This window comes from Mastomys coucha, unplaced genomic scaffold (assembly GCF_008632895.1).
Source record: "Mastomys coucha isolate ucsf_1 unplaced genomic scaffold, UCSF_Mcou_1 pScaffold3, whole genome shotgun sequence".
Classification (NCBI taxonomy): Eukaryota; Metazoa; Chordata; class Mammalia; order Rodentia; family Muridae; genus Mastomys; species Mastomys coucha.
Genome location: NW_022196909.1, coordinates 26,013,561 through 26,023,974, shown reverse-complemented (window position 1 = coordinate 26,023,974; position 10,414 = coordinate 26,013,561). Strand labels below are relative to the sequence as shown.

At 41.3% G+C, this 10,414-nt stretch overlaps 1 pseudogene; it reads right to left on the bottom strand.

Annotated features, from left to right (window-relative positions):
* Window positions 1-7,264: 7,264 nt before the first annotated feature.
* On the bottom strand, window positions 7,265-7,849 carry LOC116075441 (annotated as a pseudogene).
* Window positions 7,850-10,414: the final 2,565 nt, after the last annotated feature.

The following is a 10,414-nucleotide window of genomic DNA, read 5'->3' as shown; positions in this document are numbered from 1 at the left end:
ATGGCCTTGTAAAACAGGGCAGGAAATGCCACATCATATGGAAAGTTGTACTTTTAGTTTCATAACTCAACTTTTGCCTAACAAAGTCACTCACTGAGACAGTCCTGGCAGGCAAAAGGCCTGTATTAAAATATGTCATGAAAATTGTGTCATTGTACAAAAAATATTTTCCCAAAGCTCTTCTTGAGTTATCACTGTGACTCTCGGAGGCCGATGGAGGTGTTATTATTGTAACTAACTTAGAAGAAAGGGAAATGGAGTGATTTTGTTCATGTCTTATAGTTAGGGAAACCGTCTTTCCAGCCTGGGTTCCCTGCGTCCCTGGCATGGCGTGTGGATTCCTGTGGCTGTTTACACACCAAAACAATGGCTGCCATGCAGAGAGGTGAAGGCTCTTCTTTTTTAACCTAAGCGCTTTTAAAATGCTTGCCAGGGAGAACAGCCAATGTCTCTTAGAATGTGTACGGCTCTTAAGAAGAACGGGAAAGCCCTGGGAAACCCACTTTCAGGGTTTCTTACACTTAAGATCATGGAGTCACAGCACAAAGGTTAGTTTCTTTTACGTCTTCCTTGATGGAGTCATGGCCTCCCAACAGAGAGCTTTGATGAGCTAGAGAGCACGTCTGTAATGTATGACACCCTGCAGGAAATGCTTTCCCGAATTGATACATATGTCATGACTATCCTCTGTATCTAAAACATATAATCTCATGATGCTGCTATTCAGCTGCAGATAGAAAATATGCAAATATCCCTTAAACCTTCCCATGTCACCTATACTCCACATCTCCTGGTTCTTGATATTGTTACCTTATCAAAGGAAAGGATGTGAAGTATGTTCCCAAGGGGTGGAGCTTTGCCCCCTTCCTGGGACACTGGTTTTCCTCTTCTATTCCTGACTCTACTCTACGAGTCAGGGGGTGGGGATTGGCGTATTTACTTTCTGGCACTTTTCAATGTATGTGATTGCCCCTGGAGGAGGGGAACACTTAGAAACACGCTATTGATTGTCTTACAAAATTTAAACCTTACAACTTTAAATGTTTTGAATTTTGTAAATATGTGGATACTTAAGAACTTTTTGTGTTATTGGAGACTGTGGCTTATTTCTTAGGAAATATTATTCTTGTTAATAAAGAAAAAGTCCTCATTTGACATAAAAATTCTTTTACACTCACTAAAGTATCTATTTCAAATACTTTTTGTGAGGTCATATTTTTTTTTTTTAAGCAAGTAGGTGCCGTGGGATCCAGTGACTTTTGAAAATTCAGTTTTATAAAGTGGAAACTATTCCTTCAAACGCCATGAGCATCTCAATGTGTGAAGTTATGGTGTTTTCAGAAAATTGTTTCTTTTAACACAAGGCCAGAGTGGGCTTGGCCAGCATGGGGGGTGTGGTTTTACCGTCAGGGCTGCCGTGTGGTGATGAAAAAGAGCTGCAGAAAGTCATCACTCTTGTCTTCCTTGTTGTCAAGAAACCTGAACTTTATAATGTCAACACCTAATTTTAATATTTTACATGTGTGGATGTTTTGCCTGTGTAAATGTGTGTATGTGCGTGTATATGTGTGTTTGTGTGTGTGTGTGTGTCTGTATGTGTGTGCACTACACCCTTGCCTGGTATTCAAGGAGGCCAGGAACTAGCCCTGGATCCCCTGAAATTAGAGTTACAAATGACTATGAGATACCATGTAGAGGCTGGGACTCAAACCCATGTCCTCCAGAAGAGCAGCCTCTGCTCTTAAATGCTGAACTTTTTCTCTAGCACCAATATGTGCATTTCTCAACTTTGAATCTACAAAGAAAACTCCCAGAATACCCAATCTCCTTTCATTTCTTTTCTCCATTTTTCCTCCTCTTATAAACCTTACTAATGCCCACTTTAACACTGATTATCGTGTTGTTTTGTGAGTGAACCTCGAGGATCCCAAGTTGTGTGCCATTGGTCATGTTATTCCTATTATTTAAATTAAAGTCAAGTCTACTTCTGTTCACTTCTATGTCTGTGAATCTCCTCCAATCTCAGTTTATTTAGCTGTAACATGGTGGCGCAAGCCTTTAATACCAACACTCCAGGATCTGAGGAAGATATTAGTTTCATAGCCATCCTAGGCTACATAAGGAGAAGCTGTCTCAAAAAATAAAAACAAAAACAAAAAACAAAAAACAAACAAACAAAAAAAGACAAACCAGAACAAACAAGCACACACAAAATACCCTTTCTTCATTTATTTATTTTTCAGTAGCGATGCTTCTTCTGAGGGCTTCTACAGTTTATGTCTAAACTGTGTTGTCATTTAGCACATAGTCATTCATTTATCAACTTTTGGGACATAAAAGGCAATCTATATTATTCATGTATTTATAAACCCCTAGGGAAGTACTTGCCACATACCATGTACCTGAAACAGTCTCTTTCTATGTGTTTGATAAAAGGGGAGAGAAATCAGTGAGGGCCCAATGGAAGAGGTGACCTTTAGCCATGGCCAAATAGGTCAAACATGAATGAATGAAGTGAGGCTAAGAACTATCTGGGAAGCAAGACTCAAACTTGGGACTCTGCACCAGGTCTTTATGGACATAGATTCTCCTTCTTTAGACACCCAAGAGACCCTCCAGGTATCCTGAGGTCTCTGAACTACATATTCAGGACCACCACATTTGGCTATATTACATATTAAGGACCACCACATTTGGCTATACTACATATTCAGGACCACCACGCTTGGGTATATAATGCCGTCCAATTCTTTAAAAACGATTTCATTTTTTTAAAGTCATATATGAGTGTTTATGTGGATATGTGCATCTGAATGCAGGTGCTCATGGAGGCCAGAGATTGTGATAGGTGCCCAATAAAATAACTGGCCGAGGTTGATGACAATGGCTCCCATTAAAACTTTATATATGTCTACATACATACATACATACATACATACATACATACATGTGTGTGTGCATCTATTCATCTTATCTTATAATCTATCTATCTATCTATCTATCTATATATCTATCTATCATCTATTTGTCATGAACATTTTAAGAAGTGGGCACTCAAGTACATAAATAGTATAAATGGATAGAGTCAGCTGTTAATGATTTGTCCAAAGGTCATAACAGAGACGGTTCTAGTAATAAAGACAGTTACTCTTTCTGCAAAAGAAATTAGTCAGAGTAAGGAAATAGATAGGCATAGACAGGATGGTGAGCTGCCAGTCTGGCTTCTGCAAATTTTAAACCCCTGGGGCTTTTGAGCATCGCTTTGCCACGTCGTCCCTTCACTGTCTGCTGGCAGATGACAGCTGTGTTTGTATTTGTATATGAACCAAATGTATCTGGAAGCCCCAGCCATGAAGTCTGCCATAGGAAGTGCACACTCTTTAGCCGTTTCTCAAGGAACAGGAGGAACTCAGTAGAGCTTTTCAGAGGTCATGTTAATACGCCCTCAGAGATTTTGCATGTGCCCTGACCATGGGCCCTTTCCTTAGAGCATGTCACCCTTCAGCAAGTCAGTGTGGGACCTGACCTCCGTGCATCTTTCTCTAGTGCATGCCCTGACCAAGGCTTGATAAGCTTCAGCTCCGACATTCAAGATGGACCTTTATAATATTCTAGCATCTACACGCCTAAAAACTTACACAGGGGGCCTTCTGAGTATTATGTTTTATTTTACTTTGTAAATGGAAAGAACACATTAGTATTAACTGAAGAGTTCAGGTGTACTGAACAAATATACCCAAAGAGTTCAGATGTACTGAACAAATATACCCAAAACTTAAACACACGAAAAGCTTGATGGAGCTCTAATACTGTCCAGTGAAGGTAATTCTGTGTCTTAAAGGATATTGGGGCCAGTGAAGGTAAGCGATTTGTCCAGGGCCTGAGGCCTTCAGTAGGCTGGCCATGCTTTGTGACTGTGCTGTGGTCCATCCCAGTAAGGGGCTGAGTTGAGGCTCCTTGACAGCTTCATCAATACAAGTTGTCAATCATGAAGTTGCAGAAGCTTCATCAATAGATGCAAGCCACAGCGTTTCCTGTCTTGAGAGGGAGAACTCAGAACAAGCTCATTTTCAAGGAGATAGACCACTGTACTTCTGCGAGAAGCTTTTGTCAGGATGCTCAAGAGATCAAGCATACCACACGAGTGGCTCTTAAACGTTCTTGTCCATTCCAACAGTCTGGGTTTAGCTCACAAAATCCTAAGACTCTGATATTGATTCATAACGTCAAAGTGAAGGTTGATGCATGTGTGTGGGACCATTGGATGAGGTAGTTCTCACAATGCTAGAGGGCCAGTGCTTTTGTTTTGCTATCTATGAGTGGTTGCTTTTGGTCTCTTAATTATTTCTTCCTCTGTGAACTAAACTCAACTACCTACATATGTCCTATACAAGAGACAGTTTCCCTCCTGGGTATTGCTTTACATGTCCAATGATTAACTTCTGTTGAGGGAAGACTCTATCATCCAGGCAAATGACCGTGTATCTATCTTTGCCTTTGTGAAGGGCAAGTAATTCTACAACATGTGGCTTCCTGCTTGTCTGTACACCCCACCACCACCGCACAGCACGTCTGCCCTTCCATGAGCAAAAGTTTCACTCTTGAAATTAGTGGGTGACCTTTCTTGTTTTTTCGTACACCCCAAAGGAAGAGACACATTGCTATCAAGTAGTTTTACGACCGGTTTCTACAAGGCAGGGGACAGTTTCACAGCAAGGCCTGAGCAGTAGTGTGGCTCAAGGACCAGGTGGAAAACCACCTTTTCAGTGCTGACTACAGGACAAGGCTCACTTCCCGAATGCTCCCTGCATCTCTACGGCTGCTAAGGTCTTCCCACCACATGCCCAAGTGCCATGTGCAGAGACTACGATTCTCTTTCTACTTCATTTCAAGTAGAAGGATGAACTGCAGCGAGCGGAATGTCTGCCCTTCCCTGGAGGCTTGGGACTGGGGACTCATCGTGGAGCCATACTGCCCCGTTCCTCTCAGGAACAGCCCAGTGTTTCAATGAGCAGGAGCTAAATAAAACTCTCATCTAGACAGACCTGGTGTGAGAAAGAGAAGGAGACACGTCCAGCACAAGAAACGGTAAACTTAGGCAGAAGAGGGGGTTAGAAAGCAGGAAGAGCCAGAGTCTGGAGGTAGCCAGCCAGGCCACTGATCCCCACCAAGGTTCTTTCTGGCTAGCTCCTCTTACAACAACCCCACCCCCTACAAACAAAGTTCTAGCTCTCAGCAGCTGCATCAGAAGGTACCCTGATCCCGATGGCCTAAGGCTGATCTTGCATTTGATTTTTCCAGTGAAGACACAATACTTAGTTAGGTAACACCTCTTTCAACCCTCGTTAGCTATAGGAAATTCAGCCTTGTAGACCCAATGGGGGTAAAAACATCACTCTATTAAGTATTAATGTTATAAAATCCAGTTTATGAAGTAGCTATCTTACTATATGTTTTTCTTTGTACAACAGAGATACAGCTATATAATGTAATCACATGTAGAAAAAATTTCTTTGCAAATATTTTCCTGTGAGTAATCATTTTTTAATCATTTAATTAAGATTTTATTTCTTGATATCTAAGGAGCAATTGATGTTTGTAAAAGGTAAGTCTTTGAGAATTGTGAGGCTCTTACAACGTGTTTTGATCATATTAACCTTCCCTTCCTGGAGCTATCTCCCCTTTTCTACCCACCCAATTTTGTGTCCTCAAAGAAGAAGAGGAAGAGGGGAAGGAAGAGAAAAAGGAGGAGGAGGAAGAGAAAAAGGAAGAGGAGGAAGAGGAGGAGGAGGAGGAGGAGGAGGAGGAGGAGGAAGAGAAGAAGAAGAAAGAAGAGGAAAAGAAGAAGAGAAGAAGAAAAGGAGGAGGAGGAAGAGAAGGAGGAGAGGAAGAGGAAGAGGAAGAAGATGATGATAATTTGTGTTACCCCAACACTGCTGGGTGTGTGTTATTCCACTGGAGTATAGTCAGTTTATTAGGAGACAGACTCTTAGCTAAAACTCTCTCTGTATCCCATGGCCAGGGGCAGGACTGTGAAACCCCATGAGGACAGACTCTACCAAGAGAAAAAAAAAGGGCATCATTCTATCAAAATGATGTCAAGGATTAGCTCACTAGAAGATTCTTCTAAGAAAACCCCTACAATTAGGATGAGCCTGACACCAGGCCATGATATGGCTGCTCTGATGCGGAGAGCCATGACTGTGCTCAGCAGACCTGGGCTCCAGTTCTGCTGGCAGCTTCCTAGTCTGGAAACTGGTAACAGTAACTGTGTCTCACAGGCTTCGTATGAATGCTGACACAGTGTGTGAAGGACTACCATGCCTATCACACTGGAAGGATTACATAGGAGTTCTTAGTTTGTTATAAGATAGGGTGGCTACTGAATAGTCATGCTCGCTCGCTTGCTTGTTTTACTTTGAGAAAGATATAATTGTAAAATCTCAGACACAATTTTCATTATGTTTCCACTAATTGGTAACTATCAGAAAATCTATTCCCCCCGCCCAGTTTTGTTATAATATAAATACAAAGTAAATGCCATTATCATTCATAGATGTGACATATTACCTGTGCTAGAGTTTTTCTTTGTAATAAAATGCCTTTTCCCCTAAAAGGAGAAAACAGCATATTATAATGCCAAGAAGATTTCTATATTTAAAAAAATCTAATTCCTTTTGGACTAAGTTTGAGATTCATTTAATCTCAGATAAGGAAATTAACAATCAGTGCTAGAGTCTTATGTATTCCCATATATTTCTAATACCATTATTTTAAACTCATATACAATAAACTAGGGTTACTCTAATAAAAGCAGGAAGTGAACTGAGACCTGTATTTCTAATGAACAAATGTTTAAATGTCATGTAGTTAGGAAATCACTTGTATAACTTGAACTCTTCTTCTGTATATAAGTCTTCTGAATATGTTTTAGTACACTTGTAAATGTGCTGTAAATTTAGATGATATCCCAATTACAGCATCAAGTAGTAAGATCTTCAAGTAAGGACGTCCAAAACATACTGCTGTTTTGTACTGAAGTTATTATTTTTATATTTTTCTCTCTGGGTAGTCTTGGCTGTCCTGGAACAAGCTTTGTAGACCAGCCTGGCTTCAAACTCACAGAGAGCCATCTGCCTCTACCTCCCAAGTGCTGGGATTCAAGACATGCGCTACAACCACTGGGAAACACTGAAGTTATTCCCTAAAAGCTCTGCCTGATCCTCTGTGCAAAGTGTGCATTTCTAAGGTTCTAGTTCCATTCTTAACATTCCTTTCCTAGTGTTTCCAAAGAGAAGAGACGCTCATCTGCATCTCCTAGCATAAGTTTCCTAATAGAATTCTGCAAGTTCCAAAAGAAATTCTGTATTTCTTCCACTTAGACCAGCTGCACTGAAATTGTGTTCAGTCATGTCTTCCAGAGGTGCAGAACCAAGATAGTTAGGATCCCCGTAAAATCGCTTCTCGGCCTTTTGGCTAAGATCAAGTGTAGGATCCCCGTAAAACATAGAGCAAACAACTGAATAGGCTTTCTTGAAGGATGGGTTTTCTTTGGGATAAAACAATGACCATTGTAGTTCTGGAGCCTCCTTTCTCTCTGAATTCAAGGTAGTTTTGTTTGTTTTTTTTTTTTTTACTTCCTCTTCTTTTCCTACTGATAGATTGTAAGCAACACCCCCTGGATCTTCAACAAGAGCCACAACTCTGCCAGGCTTGTGGGGGACCCTGTGTTAATCAGCGATGCCTCGCCAGGAGCACGGGCTATATAGTTTGTGATGTAAACAACCAGCTTGTCCTGCTAGAGAAAGTCCACCTTCCTGATGAAGGAGCTGCAACTAAACACCCACATCGTGTCAGACTCTGTTTGATACCCCAGGGTCAGAATGGGACTGTTGCCAACACGAGGAGCCAGCAGCTTGGGGACCTGTGCTTGTTTCCTGAGACAGAATCAAGATAGTTAAAAGACATTGATTTGGAACAAGAGAGTGGATATTATAGATAAACCTGTTAGCGACTCCAGGGAATCTTTGGGATCCTCCCTGGGGAGAACACAGTGTGACTGTGAGGAAGGGAACATAGTGGATATCCATGTAACACAAATTCCCCACAGGCATTCTGAGAACTCCCTGGTGCTAAATGCCAGAATTAGAGAAGACAGTAAAAGGATGTAGGGTGACAACCAGTGTCTACATGGGGTGGACCAGAGGTGGGGGGTTGGGGGCAGAGCAGGATAGGAGGTTTGGGGACTGTAAGAATATGCACAGAAAAGGTGGGACAATGGCAGTGGCTGTTGGTCCTTTACCTGATCATATGTCACTCATGGCTAATCAGAGTAACCAGTTAAGACAATTCTGTGAGGACAGACCCTGATGACTTTTTCCAGAAATATGAGGACCCTAAGGCCAAGCACTCTAACGCTGCCCTTCAAAGAAGTAGAAGAGCTACAGAGAGACTTAGAGGCAGTAAGCATTGGTCCTTACTCTGTCATCACTCTGCTCTAGAACTCTTTCTGAGCCACTTCAGCCCCTATGGGCTTACGACTGCTCCCCACATCTCTCCTCTCCTCAACTCTCCTCTCCTCTCCTCTCCTCTCCTCTCCTCTCCTCTCCTCTCCTCTCCTCTCCTCTCCTCTTCTCTTGGGTTCAGTGTATCTGATTTTAGTTGAGGTCCTTGACCCATTTGGAGTTGAGCTTTATTCAGGATGATAAGTATGGATATGTTTGTGTTCTTCTATATGCAGACATCCAGTTTGACCAGGACCATTTGTTGAAAATGCTGTCTTATTTCCCAGCATGCATTTCTGGTTTCTTGATCAAAACCCAGGTCTTCACAGGTATGTGGATTTATGTCTAGGTCTTCAATCTGATTCCATGGATTGGTGTTATCTGCCTTTGTGCCAATAACATGCTGTTTTTAATTACTGTAGCTCTGTTGTGTAATTTGAGGTTGGGAATGATGATACTCCTCACAGTTCTTTTATTATTAAGGAAAGTTTTAGCTATCCTTGTTGTGTGTGTGTGTGTGTGTGTGTGTGTTTCCATATGAAGCTGAAGATTGTCCTTTTAAGATCTGTGAAGAATTGTGTTGGAATTTTGATAGGGATTGCACCGAATGTGTAGATTGCTCTTAGCAGGAAGGCCATTTTGACTATGTTAATCCTACTGGTCCATGAGCATTGGAGAATTTCACATCTGATATCCTCTTCAATTTCTTTCTTCAGTGTCTTAGTTTTTATGATACAAATCTTTCACTTGTTTGAATACTCTTACCCCCAAGATATTTTATATTCTTTGAGGATACTGTGAATCATTTTGCCTCCCTGACTTCTTTCTCTGTCAGTTTGTCATTTGCATATAGGAAGGCTGCTGATTTTTGAGTTAATTTTGTATCCATCTACTTTGGTGAAAACATTTACCGGCTGTAGGAGTTTCCCAATGGAACATTTCAGGTCCCTTATGTATATTATCATATCATCTGTAAATATGCCCTTGGTCCCCTTCAGTTCCCTTATCGCTGTATATAAGACTTCAAGTGCTGCATTGAATATGTATGGAGAGAGTGCATAACTGTGTTTTGTTTTAGCAGAATTGTTTAGAATTCTCTCCATTTTAACTTGATTTTGACTACCTTTATTATGTTTAGGTATGTCTCTTGTATCTCTAATCACTCCAGGATATTTATCATGAAGTGGTGTTGGAGTCTACCAAAGGACTTTCCTGTATCTAATGAGATGATCATGTGGTCTCTTTTTCCTCCTTTCAGTTTGTTTATATGGTGAACTACATTTATCAATTTGTTAAACCATCCCTGCATCTCTAGGATGAGGCCTGCTTCGTCATGGTGAGTGATCTTTTTTGATATGTTCTTGGATTCAGTTTGTAAGTACCTATTTTTACATCTATGTTCTGAAGGGAAATTGGCATGTAATTCCCTTTCTTTGTTGTCTTTATGTAGTTTAGTTATCAGGGTAACTGTGGCCTTATAAAATGAGTCAGACAATGTTCCTTCTGTTTATTTTTTGTGGAATAACTCGAGGAGTATTGGTATTAGCTCTTCTTTGGAAGTCTGGCATAATTTTGTACTAAAGCATAGGGCCCTGGGCTGTTTTTGGTTGGTAGACTTTTTTTTTTAAACGTATTCACTTTACATCTTGCTCACTGGCCCCCTTCCAGTCACCCCCTCCCATAATCCTTCCCCTATTCTCCACACCCCTTCTCCTCTGAGCAGGTTGGGGGCCCTTCTGGGACCTCACCTGACCCGGCACTTCTCTTCAAGGCTAGGCACTTCCTCTTCCACTAAGGCCAGACAAGGCAGCCCAGCTAGAAGAACATATCTCACAGTCAGGCAACAGCTTTTGGGACAGCCCCCATTCCAGTTGTTTGGGACCCACATGAAGACAAGCCACACATGTGCT